This window comes from Eleutherodactylus coqui, chromosome 7, assembly GCF_035609145.1.
Source record: "Eleutherodactylus coqui strain aEleCoq1 chromosome 7, aEleCoq1.hap1, whole genome shotgun sequence".
NCBI classification, from domain to species: Eukaryota; Metazoa; Chordata; class Amphibia; order Anura; family Eleutherodactylidae; genus Eleutherodactylus; species Eleutherodactylus coqui.
The window spans coordinates 187,970,577-187,985,421 of record NC_089843.1 but is presented as its reverse complement, the minus strand read 5'-3'; positions in this window follow the sequence as shown (position 1 = coordinate 187,985,421).

Here is a 14,845-nt window from a genome sequence, read left to right as displayed (position 1 = left end):
TATGTTGTGTCTTAAGAACCAAGCGATTGTCATTGTGCAGAGCCATAACTCGCCATGGTTGTATGGAGCTTATTTTTTAGATACGAGTTGTATATTATAATGGCCGCACTCTGGGGTACATATAATGTGTTGTAGAACTTTTATTACATCTTTTGGGGGGAGTTGGAAAGACCTTCCAGAAATGCTGACATTGTTTTTGGGTTCTGTTTTTATGGCGTTCACCATTCAGCATTCATCTGATCGGCGCAGTTATTGTCATACCAAGTTTAGAGATTTTTTTCCCCCTACTTTTGCAAAATAAAAACAGGCTTTTAAAGAAAAACAAATCTGCATCCCAAGATTCAGCACGTTTTTATTTTTCCGTTAGCAGAGCTCTGAGAGGGCTTGCTTTTTGCTGGAAGACTTGTATCTCAAAATGGTACAAAGAGAACTACATGTGACTTTTCGCTTGCTTTTTAAAAACTTTTTTCTGGAGGAAAACAAAAGAAAAATAGCGTTTCTGGCGTTATTTTTGTAAATTACTTTTACAGCACTCACCCTGTACGGCTGATTACAAAATATTTTCATTGTTTGCGGTAATACCTATTAAGAGCTCTTTGACACAAGCGCATATACAGTGACAACATTTTCAAGTTTTTACGCCCGCTCCGTATAAGTGCCTGAATGTGCATTTTTCCATGGCAAGCGTTGTCTTGTCCATTCACACGACCGTGAGCGTCGTATTTAGCGGAAAAAATACGCCGCAACTCGGAAATCCCTCACTCATAGGAGTCTATAGGACACGCCGGCGTATATTGGCCAAAACATACTGTGTTTCCCCGAAAATAAGACAGTGTCTAAAAAATATTAATTTTGGTTCAAAAAGGTTTAACTTTTTTACATGTATAGCTGCCTGGACACAATTTAAATTGACTTTTATAATTAACTGTTATCAGGGCTTAATTTTGGAGTAGGGCTTATATTTCAAGCATCCTCAAAAAGCCTGAAAAATCATTTTGCATCCTCTAAAGTTCTGAAAAATCATGCTATGTCTCTTTTCAGGGTAACAGGGTAGTTGCAGAACTATTGTTTGGCTGAGCGTATATGGGCCGGCCGCGTATATGTTCTATTTTTCAAGCTGCTGGCGTATTAACGCGCCGTATATTTGCCTGTGTGAACGGATGCATTGAAAATCAATGCCTCTCATGGGGGCGTATATACGCCCGGGCGTGAAAACGCGCCGTATATGCGATCGTGTGAAAGAGTTCTGAAAATGGGTTTTTAAGGAGTAAAATGTGTATTTTATTAAATGCACGGGCGCGTAATACGCAGCAAATGGAGCCAATGAAAGTACAGTGCTTTTCTTTGACTCACTCACACTAGTGGTTTTTTATTGCGTATAATACATACATAAAAAAGAATGCAGCATGTTCTACATTATTCTGCGCGATAGAGCCCTCCTGTTCTTTAAGGGTGCGTAATGAACGCTGTACATACACAGTTATATTGTATATGTGCCGTGTTTATACATAACGTTGCTAAGTGGCAGGGTGGGAAACTGCCCTTTTTTTTCCATTTTCGTTTTTTTCTCTCCCAACATAGTTGTGTGAGGGCTTATTTTTTGCGGGACGTCCTGTACTTTCTATTGGTACCGTTATGAAGCACAAACAACTTTTTGATCACTTTTCTTTTTTTTCTTGGAGACGGGATGACCAAAAAAACCACAATTCTGTCGTTCTTTATTTTTCTTCTGCGACGTTCACCGTGATGGTTAAATAATGCATAACTTTCAAAGGTTGTACTTTTACGGACACAGCAAGGGCAAATTTGTTTTTAGGTTTCATTATTTAGATCCTTTTATTATAAATATGGAAAAAGTTTAGTTTTTTTAAAAACTTTATTTCCTTTTTAATTTTTTTAATAATTAATAAAACTTTTTAAAAATTATTTTTACAGTTTTTTTAGTCCCCAGAGGGTATAAGAACTTGCGATGCTTTGATCGCTCCTGTAATAATATGTAATGCCATACCATTAAATTATACCACAATCTGACAGTCTGCAATGACAGCCCTGGGGCCTTTCAGAAGACCCCCTCACCTGCCGTAGTAATCGCACGTCTCCCAGCGATCTCATCACGGAGGGCAATGCGGGACTCCCGAACAGCGATTGGGGCATTTAAATGTCGCTGTTAGAATTTACTTTGACATTTAAAGGTAAACAGTTGCAATCAGCGGCGCTGCTCATCAGAACTGTTGCGGGCAGGTGATAGCTGTAAGAAGCAGCCAGCACCCGCATTGTATGGAGCGAGATCGGCCCGCGATCCCCCTTCATACACATCGAGAACCTGCAGGACGTAGCTGTACGCTGTGAAGCTTTAAGGGGTTAAAAAAGTTAGATTGCGCATGACAGCTTGCGTGAGATACTGTGTGAAATACGCTGCCATGCACAGTGCAAAATCACTGCCCTACACTGAAATATGCTGGCTCCAGAGTGATAAAACACTGTTATACATGTAGTGTTATATGCAAACGCTCATGTGAATCGGCCTAGGGTTTGTTCAGATCATCGTATTTACGCAGGTATTTCGCCGTGTGAAAAAATCTGAAACAACGCGACCATGACAAGCATTAGATTTCAATGGGTTCATTCAGGTGAACGATTTTTTGACGCGTAAACTAATCAGACTGGGAAAAAAGCACATACACAACCGGTTTTGGTCATCGGTTTTATATACCGCGTAAAAAGATAAGTCTTGCCTTATTGGTTATTCCAAGGATTTTACAGCGACGCTGGTTTTCATCGCCTCTGCGCATTTTTTCCATATACGCAGCAGCGCCCCATGAGAATAGCATGAAATACGTGAATAAATATGCCTTAGGCCTCCTTCATACGACTGTATGCAAACAGCCGGAGGGGAAGAGAGAGGCAGAAAGTCGGTGAGTGGGAGGGAAGGAGATAGACAGCTCAGATGGTAGCGTATATCGGCCAGCCATGAAAACGACGGCTGATATATGCTCCTGTGAATAAGCCCTCAGGGTGCTTTCATACGGCCATATGTGCAACTACACTAGCGTAGTTGCGTATGAAAAAGTTTTTTTCTTTTTTCTTCGGCCATTCAAACTCCACACCATAGCACAGGAAGATAGGTGCCGCCTGTAGTATTAACTACCTGCAGGAAAGACAGGCAGGTCCTACCTTTCCTCGCCCGTACTATTAACAAGCGAGAATCAGGATAGTGGAAATGAAACCATTGAAATCCTATTGAAATCGGTGGTTTTGTGCGCATGTGAGTGCGATGCGGTATTTCCCATTGAAATCAATTGGAAACACTTACTATCCTTTGACGCACGTGAAACACCTGCCTGAGGATCGTGATTTCACAAATTATGTACCGTTACCCCATCTTCCTGGTGGGATTAAGGGTGTGTCATTCTTGTGTCTCCTGGGGACCCCAGCCGTGAATCATTTTCACCTATCCTGTTGATAGGTGATAAATGCTTCTGTGGGATAACCCGTTAAGGCGGGGATGTTAAACTCATTTTCAGCATTAGGCAAAAGCACATAATTCACGGCGCAAATGCGTTGTGCTTAGGTGAGTTTTTGCCCTTAGGGTCCCTTCACACGACCATATGCACAAAACCGCTCAGCAAGGCGCAATGCATTTGTGCCATGAACGATGTGCTTTTGCATGCCTATTGTTGTATGTTACTGTATTTTTGCACCTGCAGGGCAGATTCACATGGGCACAGGATATCGCCACCGCCATGATATTTAGCTTAGTGAGATCGAGATGTATTCTTTTTCCCCACTGCATTGCGCACTTCCCATAAACTTCTATAGAGAATGAATGCATAAAAAAGAGAGATGAGAATGGATCCAGAATCGAAGACTTGGAACTTGTTCATGCCCAAATATGCTCCGTTGCGGCGAGCATATTTGCGCATACGGTTGTCTGTTTAAGAGCTTAAACAGATTGGCGTGTTTTAGTCCATAATGCGTTCGTGAAAATCACGCAAAATGGTACATAACAAAACCATGGATTTCAATGCTTTAATTTTCACTAGCGGTATTCTCGGTAATTGTACATGCAAGAAACAATAGGACTTAATAGTATGAGAGTGATCAGGCAGGACCGGTCTTCCGCTTTTTTATTAAAGCGTGTGCGCACTAGTGCGGAGTGTAGTCTAAAATAACGGCGAGCGTATTAGTGCATCGCGTCCGTGTATTTTTGCCCTCAGGGCTCCTTCACATGGGCGTATTTTTCATCAGTATTTTGTGAGGTCAGGAACGCTATCTTTTCTCCTTAGGGAGAGCACCTACCGTAGAAGGTGAGTGAGGAGACTTATAAGGCCATTCATGCTCCTTTGGGTAATATGCAAATAAGGGAGATGGTAATGGGGGGGACAAAACCCAGCTGTCACAGGGACAATCTAACTAGTCTGCATTACTTGCCTATATGGTGGAGGCATTAGAGCAGAATCAGCAACACAATTGTCAGTTTTCGCAAGTTATTAATATTGTTGCAAAAAATCCAGAATGTGTGATATTTCTGTAGTCCTGAGACTTTATGGCACTTGTAAGGCCTCATGTCCACTAGGAAATTCGGGCCTGCGCGGATTCTCCATGCAGAATCCAGCAGCGGGATCCTCCTTTCCCGGGGACATGAGGCCTGAAAAATGATTTAACTTACCTGTCCTGACGCTGCGGGTTCCCGTCCGTCGCGGCCGGATCTTCTTTCCCACTGCACGGCGGATGTGCTCGGCACGCCGGCAGCGTGCCGCACGCATGCGCCGTGCACTCCTTTCTTTTTAAACTCCTGCTTTCCCGCGCTCCTGCCACGGAGAGCAGAAATTTAGCTGCGGGTGTACCACGGAACCGGACTGCTTCCATAGGCTTCTACGGAAGCCTGCGGGAAAACCTGCAGAAAATGGAGCGGATGGCAAATCTATTAAAATGCCATCTGTGGGTGCAAATTTCAATTAATTTGACCGCGGATGGCCAATGATTTCCAATGGGCAAAATTGAATTCGGATTCCGCAGCGGAAATCCACTGCGGAATCCACATTTCAATTTTGCTAGTGGACATGAGGCCTAATGATTTGCTATAGTGTATTCAATAAGCGCAGCCTGCACAAGACACTCAGGACCCTTCTACACTGAACGATTATAAAGGTCTACAAGAACATTTTTGGGGAGACTTTATTTTAGATCCAATAACTGATTTTGTATTTTCAGAGTGTATGATTTACAGGAATTACTTACATTTTCATGTATCACATCAAGTTTTCAAAATATCTTTGGCTCAAGCCACACCATTGTAACCCCAAAACTTAGTGCCTTATCTTTCCCTTTGACCAGTTTCTCAGCTCTGCAACACAAGCACGGCACACTATATGGGTATTAGTGTATCTTGAAGCCACCGGAAATTGTGGTGAAGTCAAGAAACTGAGTGTTTGACAGGAGGTTGCCTCCCCCTGTTCCTGATTGGCTGTCCAGCTGTCTCCTCGTCCTGCCCATCACTAGTCCTGTAGCCAGCGGTGTCCGGCGTGCAGGAGCAGCTATCTCCCAGTCCTGGCCCTGACAGCTGCTGTAGGCAGCGGCGTCCGCGGCGTTCGGGAGTTTTCAGGGCTGCTGCTGACTGCACTACAGCGTTCACGAAGCCCAGAGCGGACAGTCTTCAGTTTACCGCACTGCTGTTGTCCCAGAGAGAGGTGACAACAGCAGTGCGGTAAACAGGTGTGCTGTTGTGGAAAGGGAGCGCTGAGCACTGCCGCCGGTCGGCACTTCAGTGCGACGTATGGATGAGCGCTGCAGAGTGCCAGAGGGGCCCTGGTTAATTTCCCCCGACAGCAATGGCGGCAGCTGCGGCCCAGGACTCTATGTGCAGGAGGCTTAAGCACTGCACAGCTTCGGCGGAGAGACCAGCAGCTTAGCGAATAGCAATGCCGGCCGCAACAGCAGCAGCAGGGTCAGGAGTATATGTGCAGCAGCCTTAAAGGGTTGTCCCGCGAAAGCAAGTGGGGTTATACACTTCTGTATGGCCATATTAATGCACTTTGTAATGTACATCGTGCATTAAATATGAGCCATACAGAAGTTATTCACTTACCCACTCTGTTGCTGGCGTCCCCGTCTCCATGGCTCCGTTCAATTTCAGCGTCTAATCGCCCAATTAGATGCACTTGCGCAGAAGGGCCTTCTCCCTTCTGGTCGGTCCGGGCACGAGCGGCGTTCTTGCTCCGTCCCTTCTACGCATCATCACGTAGCTCCGCCCCGTCACGTGTGCCGATTCCAGCCAATCAGGAGGCTGGAATCGGCAATGGAACGCACAGAGCCCATGATGCACCATGGGAGAAGACCCGCGGTGCACCATGGGAGAAAACCGCGGTGCATCATTGGGAAAGGACTGGCGGCCATCTTTAAAAGAAGATGCTGCGCGAACTGGGAAGGAGGTAAGCGATTTTTTTTTTTTTCAAATTACAAACGGTATTGATTTTAACGGGGCAGAATGCGGGGGTAGGTTGAAAAAATAAATGCATTTTGTCGCGGGACAACCCCTTTAAGTGGTGCACAGTGGCGGGGGGGGGGGGGGTCACATAAATGAATTACATGAATTCCACTATTACAGCAGTGGAACGTGCTGCCGTCTGCTGAAATAATGTTGTCTGCTGTGAAAAATGATGCAAAATGAACTACATTAGAGGGAATGTTTACTTTCAAATACATATTTGTGTTCCTATTTCATTGGAGGTATTGGTTTTTTTTTATATATCTTGTTATTCATAATTACTGAAATGATTAAAAATTGGTATGTAATGGGACATAAATAAGGGCATTTTTGGATTCAGGAGAACAAATTACATATAAAACAAGAGTCAAAAACAAACTAAAAAAATCCATGTTGACCCGTGTTATCATTTAAGAAATTGTTGGATCGTGCAAATCTGAACAATAATCGTTCAGTGTAAACATGGCGAACAACTGAACATAATGCTTATCATTCATAGTTCATTTCATGCAGTCATAAAAATCATGGTCGGCTCATTTGCTAATTGTTCGGTTTAACCCCTTGAAATTTTCCGGGACGAGCTCCACTGCTCATAGTGACATAGCCCGGAAGATTTCCGGGCTATGTATCACTATGGGAGCTGCAGAGCACAATGCCACAAGCTGTGACAGTGTGCTCTGCCTGCACAGACCCACAGAGAACAAAGCAAGGGCTTTGAAAAACCAGCAGACATGTCGGCAATGTCCTGCTTTGTTTACAAGTTGCCATAGAGACCATCGGCTTGTCAGAAGCAAGCCGATGGTCTCTGTGGCAGGGAGAGCTGGTTGTTAGCTGTCAGAGGACAGCTAGGTACCAGCTCTTACAGCAGAGATCAGAGAAAACCTCCGATCTCTGCTGTGTTAACCCTTTACATGCTGCAGTCTATGTGACTGCAGCATGTAAAGGGCTGTCACTGCAGCATGTAAAAGGCTGTCACCATCGGACCCCCGGAATGTGATCAGGGGTCCTGATGGGTCCCTGTGGAAGTCCCCTAAAGGGACAAAAAAAAAAAAAATTTAAAAAAAATTAAAAAAAAAAAAAAGGAAAAAAATTATAAAAAAAAAAAAAGGCTCCCTTTACTTTGTAAAAAATCAAAAATACAATCACACATGTGGTATCCGTGTGCGTCGTAATGACCCAGAGAAGGAAGTTAATACATTATTTAACCCCTTAATGACATGGCCCCTTTTTTTCTTTTTTCCCCCATTTCTTTTTTTCCTCCCCCCTGTTTAAAAAATCACAACTTGTCCCGCAAAAAACAAGCCCTCATATGGCCATGTCAATGGAAAAATGAAAAAGTTATGGCTCTTGAGACGCAACTGCAAAACTAGTTGAAATTCAATGATTAGACCATTTTAAAAAACCTGCCCTGGTGGGCACGACAGAGTGGTAGGAAACCTGCCACTCAAGGGGTTAAACAGCTCTCGTTCGGTCGTTCTCATTCACTGGTACTTCTCTGGACATAACGTCTGAATTTGCTTCCCGCTCTCAACGGATATTCCTAGCAGATATTGAGGAAGAGGCTTGAAACACGAATATATGCCGTCTATACAATAAACAGAGAAGTTGAGCAAAATTCCACCTTGTGTACCCATATCATTGTCTCAGGTTGCACCTTAGAGCTCCCTCATACGGACGTATTTGCGAATACAAGATTTGCTTGTGCAATAAACAGAGAATAGAACCCATTGATTTCAATGGGTTACTTCTCATTTTCTATCGCATTTTGCATGTGCAAAAAAAATAGGATATGCTCTTTTTTTGGGTGCATTTGCACACCGAGGGACCCCAAAGAAGTCCATTAGAGATGTGCAAATGTGTGGTGAGTGCATGCGAAAATACGCAGTATGATGCACAATTCTGTGAAAAAAAGAGCACATCTGGAACTTAACAGGCTAAATAAATCAGGGCGGGAGGTGTTGTGCGCACATATGAACCGGCTTGCATGCGCAAAAGAAGTACAGATAAACGTGTGTTAGTGATCCATGTGCATAAAACCCTGCTCTGCATGTGCCAAAAGTGCAGTAAAACATGCATGCAACTTTAACTCGTTCATATCGGAAATATATTGCACTAAAGCGTGCGCAATTGCTCATACAGCCCTGTGAAGCTTATTCGCAAAGGTTTTTTACCGTTTTGCTAGCTGGTATTCCCTGGCACAGTCCCCTGTGTATACTAACTATATTTTAAGGCAAACAACTTTGTCATTGTTCGCTCCTTTCAACGATTTAGCGCTAGATGTAAAAGGGCCCTTAGCTCATCAGAAATGTGGCTGTGAACAATAGCCTACACATCTCTAAGAACACTTTTGCCCATTCCTGCCTTCATCATCCATTTCACTAAGGCGAAGTTCACATCACGTTCAAGGATTATGTTCAATGTACTTTCTTTGAAAATGCCACTGAACCTATGGCTGTACAGTTACATACATCTTCTATCGACCTGCAAAACTAAGAAACGTATACTGCACAGTAGACATTTTTTGCATACAACAGTGTTATAAAGTTTACTAAACTACACTTTTTCAGTTGTAATGTACAGCATAATGTTGATAAATACAGACTTTGTCAAAAAACAAATCCCCCTCCTAGAAGGAGTTGTCGTTTAGCTGCAGAACCCGGCATGCAGTTCCATCTCAGACAGATATGTAAATGATGAGAGTTGTGGTGATTAGATGAATGGTCTCTCAGAGGCTTCTTGTGTCTAGTGACTAGAGATGAGCGAGCACCAAAATGCTCGGGTGCTCGTTACTCGGGACGAAATTATCGCGATGCTCGAGGGTTCGTTTCGAGTAACGAACCCCATTGAAGTCAATAGGCGACCCGAGCATTTTTGTATATCGCCGATGCTCGCTAAAGCTTTCATTTGTGAAAATCTGGGCAATTCAAGAAAGTGATGGGAACGACACAGCAACGGATAGGGCAGGCGAGGGGCTACATGTTGGGCTGCATCTCAAGTTCCCAGGTCCCACTATTAAGCCACAATAGCGGCAAGAGTGCCCCCTCCCCTCCCAACAACTTTTACTTCTGAAAAGCCCTCATTAGCAATGCATACCTTAGCTAAGCACCACACTACCTCCAACAAAGCACAATCACTGCCTGCATGACACTCCGCTGCCACTTCTCCTGGGTTACATGCTGCCCAACCCCCGCACGACCCAGTGTCCACAGCGCACACCAAACTGTCCCTGCCCAGCCTTCAGCTGCCCTCATGCCACGCCACCCTCATGTCTATTTGTAAGTGCGTCTGCCATGAGGAGGAACCGCAGGCACACACTGCAGAGGGTTGGCACGGCTAGGCAGCGACCCTCTTTAAAAGGGGCGGGGCGATAGCCCACAATGCTGTACAGAAGCAATGAGAAATCCAATCCTGTGCCACCTCCATCAGGAGCTGCACACGTGGGCATAGCAATGGGGAACCTATGTGCCACACACTATTCATTCTGTCAAGGTGTCTGCATGCCCCAGTCAGACCGCGGTTTTTTATAAATAGTCACAGGCAGCTACAACTCCGCAATGGGAATTCCGTGTGCACCCACAGCATGGGTGGCTCCCTGGAACCCACCGGCGGTACATAAATATATCCCATTGCAGTGCCCAACACAGCTGATGTAACATCAGCTTTAATGCAGGTGGGCAAAAAATTAATTGGATTACACTGTAGGCGAGGGCCCCAAAAAATTGGTGTACCAACAGTACTAATGTACGTCAGAAAAATTGCCCATGCCCAACCAAGAGGGCAGGTGAAACCCATTAATCGCTTTGGTTAATGTGGCTTAATTGGTAACTAGGCCTGGAGGCAGCCCAGTTAAAATAAAAATTGGTTCAGGTGAAAGTTTCAACGCTTTAATGAGCATTGAAACGTATAAAAATTGTTTACAAAAATTATATGACTGAGCCTTATGGGCCTAAGAAAAATTGCCCATTCGGCGTGATTACGTCAGGTTGCAGGAGGAGGAGCAGGAGGAGGAGGATGAATATTATACACAGATTGATGAAGCTAAAAGGTCCACGTTTTTGATGGTGATAGAGAACAATGCTTCCATCCGCGGGTGCAGCCTACGTATTGTTTAGGTATCGTTGCTGTCCGCTGGTGGAGAAGAGAAGTCTGGGGAAATCCAGGCTTTGTTCATCTTGATGAGTGTAAGCCTGTCGGCACTGTCGGTTGACAGGCGGGCACGCTTATCTGTGATGATTCCCCCAGCCGCACTAAACACCCTCTCTGACAAGACGCTAGCCGCAGGACAAGCAAGCACCTCCAGGGCATACAGCGCGAGTTCAGGCCACGTGTCCAGCTTCGACACCCAGTAGTTGTAGGGGGCAGAGGCGTCACGGAGGATGGTCGTGCAATCGGCTACGTACTCCCTCACCATCCTTTTACAGTGCTCCTGCCGACTCAGCCTTGACTGGGGAGCGGTGACGCAGTCTTGCTGGGGAGCCATAAAGCTGTCAAAGGCCTTAGAGAGTGTTCCCCAGCCTGTGCTGTACATGCTGCCTGATCTCTGCACCTCCCCTGCTACCTGGCCCTCGGAACTGCGCCTTCGGCCACTAGCGCTGTCAGATAGGAATTTTACCATCAGTTTGTCCGCCAGGGTCCTGTGGTATAGCATCACTCTCGAACCCCTTTCCTCTTCGGGTAGGAGAGTGGAAAGGTTCTCCTTATACCGTGGGTCGAGCAGTGTGTACACCCAGTAATCTGTAGTGGCCAGAATGCGTGTAACGCGAGGGTCACGAGAAAGGCATCCTAACATGAAGTCAGCCATGTGTGCCTGGGTACCTGTACGCAACACATGGCTGTCCTCACTAGGAAGATCACTTTCAGGATCTTCCTCCTCCTCCTCAGGCCATACACGCTGAAAGCATGACAGGCAAGCAGCATGGGTACCCTCAGCAGTGGGCCAAGCTGTCTCTTCCCCCTCCTCCTCATCCTCCTCATACTCCTCCTCCTCAACGCGCTGAGATATAGACAGGAGGGTGCTCTGACTATCGAGCGCCATACTGTCTTCCCCCGCCTCTGTTTCCGAGCGCAAAGCGTCTGCCTTTATGCTTTGCAGGGAACTTCTCAAGAGGCATAGCAGAGGAATGGTGACACTAATGATTGCAGCATCGCCGCTCACCATCTGGGTAGACTCCTCAAAGTTTCCAAGGACCTGGCAGATGTCTGCCAACCAGGCCCACTCTTCTGTAAAGAATTGAGGAGGCTGACTCCCACTGCGCCGCCCATGTTGGAGTTGGTATTCCACTATAGCTCTACACTGCTCATAGAGCCTGGCCAACATGTGGAGCGTAGAGTTCCACCGTGTGGGCACGTCGCACAGCAGTCGGTGCACTGGCAGATGAAACGGATGTTGCAGGGTGCGCAGGGTGGCAGCGTCCGTGTGGGACTTGCGGAAATGTGCGCAGAGCCGGCGCACCTTTCCGAGCAGGTCTGACAAGCGTGGGTAGCTTTTCAGAAAGCGCTGAACCACCAAATTAAAGACGTAGGCCAGGCATGGCACGTGCGTGAGGCTGCCGAGCTGCAGAGCCGCCACCAGGTTACAGCCGTTGTCACACACGACCATGCCCGGTTGGAGGCTCAGCGGCGCAAGCCAGCGGTCGGTCTGCTCTGTCAGACCCTGCAGCAGTTCGTGGGCCGTGTGCCTCTTATCTCCTAAGCTGAGTAGTTTCAGCACGGCCTGCTGATGCTTGCCCACCGCTGTGCTGCCACGCAGCGCGACACCGACTGCTGCCGACGTGCTGCTGCTGACACATCTTGATTGCGAGACAGAGGTTGCGGAGGAGGAGGGTGGTTTAGTGGAGGAAGCATACACCGCCGCAGATACCACCACCGAGCTGGGGCCCGCAATTCTGGGGGTGGGTAGGACGTGAGCGGTCCCAGGCTCTGACTCTGTCCCAGCCTCCACTAAATTCACCCAATGTGCTGTCAGGGAGATATAGTGGCCCTGCCCGCCTGTGCTTGTCCACGTGTCTGTTGTTAAGCGGACCTTGGCAGTAACCGCGTTGGTGAGGGCGCGTACAATGTTGCGGGAGACGTGGTCGTGCAGGGCTGGGACGGCACATCGGGAAAAGTAGTGGCGACTGGGAACTGAGTAGCGCGGGGCCGCCGCCGCCATCATGCTTTTGAAAGCCTCCGTTTCCACAAGCCTATACGGCAGCATCTCCAGGCTGATAAATTTGGCTATGTGCACGTTTAACGCTTGAGGGTGCGGGTGCATGGTGGCGTACTTGCGCTTGCACTCCAAAACTTGCGCTAGCGACGGCTGGACGGTGCGCTGACAGACATTGGTGGATGGGGCCGAGGACAGCGGAGGTGAGGGTGTGGGTGCAGGCCAGGAGACGGTAGTGCCTGTGTCCTGAGAGGGGGGTTGGATCTCAGTGGCAGGTTGGGGCACAGGGGGAGAGGCAGCGGTGCAAACCGGAGGCGGTGAACGGCCTTCGTCCCACCTTGTGGGGTGCTTGGCCATCATATGTCTGCGCATGCTGGTGCTGGTGAGGCTGGTGGTGGTGGCTCCCCGGCTGATCTTGGCGCGACACAGGTTGCACACCACTGTTCGTCGGTCGTCTGCACTCTCAGTGAAAAACTGCCAGACCTTTGAGCACCTCGGCCTCTGCAGGGTGGCATGGCGTGAGGGGGCGCTTTGGGAAACAGTTGGTGGATTATTCGGTCTGGCCCTGCCTCTACCCCTGGACACCGCACTGCCTCTTGCAACCTGCCCTGCTGCTGCCCTTGCCTCCCCCTCTGAAGACCTGTCCTCAGTAGGCATAGCAAACCAGGTGGGGTCAGTCACCTCATCGTCCTGCTGCTCTTCCTCCGAATCCTCTGTGCGCTCCTCCCTCGGACTTACTCCAATTACTACTACCTGAGTGATAGACAACTGTGTCTCCTCCTCACCCACTGAAAGGTCTTGAGACAGTTGCCGGAAGTCCCCAGCCTCATCCCCCGGACCCCGGGAACTTTCCAAAGGTTGGGCATCGGTCACGACAAACTCCTCCAGTGGGAGAGGATTCGGAACCCTTGCTGCCCATTCTGGGCAGGGGCCCGGGAACAGTTCCTGGGAGTCTGCCTGCTCCTCAGAATGTGTCATTGTAATGGAGTGAGGAGGCTGGGAGGAAGGAGGAGCAGCAGCCAGAGGATTCAGAGTTGCAGCAGTGGACGGCGCAGAACTCTGGGTGTTCGATAGATTGCTAGATGCACTTTCTGCCATCCACGACAGGACCTGCTCACACTGCTCATTTTCTAATAAAGGTCTACCGCGTGGACCCATTAATTGTGAGATGAATGTGGGGACGCCAGAAACGTGCCTCTCACCTAATCCCGCAGCAGTCGGCTGCGATACACCTGGATCAGGAGCTCGGCCTGTGCCCACACCCTGACTTGGGCCTCCGCGTCCTCGCCCGCGTCCACGTCCTCTAGGCCTACCCCTACCCCTCAGCATGGTGTATTACCAGTAGTGCAGAAACAGAACGCTGTAACTAAATGTGCCGCTTATTGGCCTGTGGTTGGAGGCTGACTTCGCTTTCGGAACGCACAGCAGAGCCAGGAAATAATTTTGCGCAAGCCTGCTGTAACACTTAGCTGGCTGCGTATGAATTAGGACAACTACCCCCAGCACAGACCCAGTACACTGAGGACGGTCACAGGCAGCCCAAATAGATTTTTTTTCCCAAATGTTTTTGGAAAGGCCCACTGCCCATATACACTGTATATGTCTTCTCTCTCTGTGTCACCACTACTGGCCCTGGAGTATGTAAAATAACTGCAGACTGTTGCACTGTGGACTGGAATACAGCGGTGATGTAACAGCCAACACAGAGGCAGGAAATAATTTTGCACAAGCCTGCTGTAACACTTAGCTGGCTGCGTATGAATTAGGACAACTACCCCCAGCACAGAACCAGTACACTGAGGACAGTCACAGGCAGCCCAAATAGGTTTTTTTTCCCAAATGTTTTTGGAAAGGCCCACTGCCTATATTCAATAAATATGTCTTCTGTCCCTGCCTCACCACCACTACTGGCCCTGGACTATGTATAATTACTGCAGGGCGCAATGCTCCGCACGGCCGATATACAAAAAAAAAAAGTGCAACACTGCAAAAAGCAGCCTCCACACTACTGCACACGGTTAGATGTGGCCCTAAGAAGAACCGTTGGGGTTCTTGAAGCCTAAAATACTCCTAACACTCTCCCTATAGCAACTCCAGCAAGACAGCACTTTCCCTGATCTCTGTCAGAACCCATCTGTGGCGAGCCGCGGGAGGGGCCGATTTATATACTCGGGTGACACCTGATCTCGCCAGACACTCACTGCAGGGGGGTG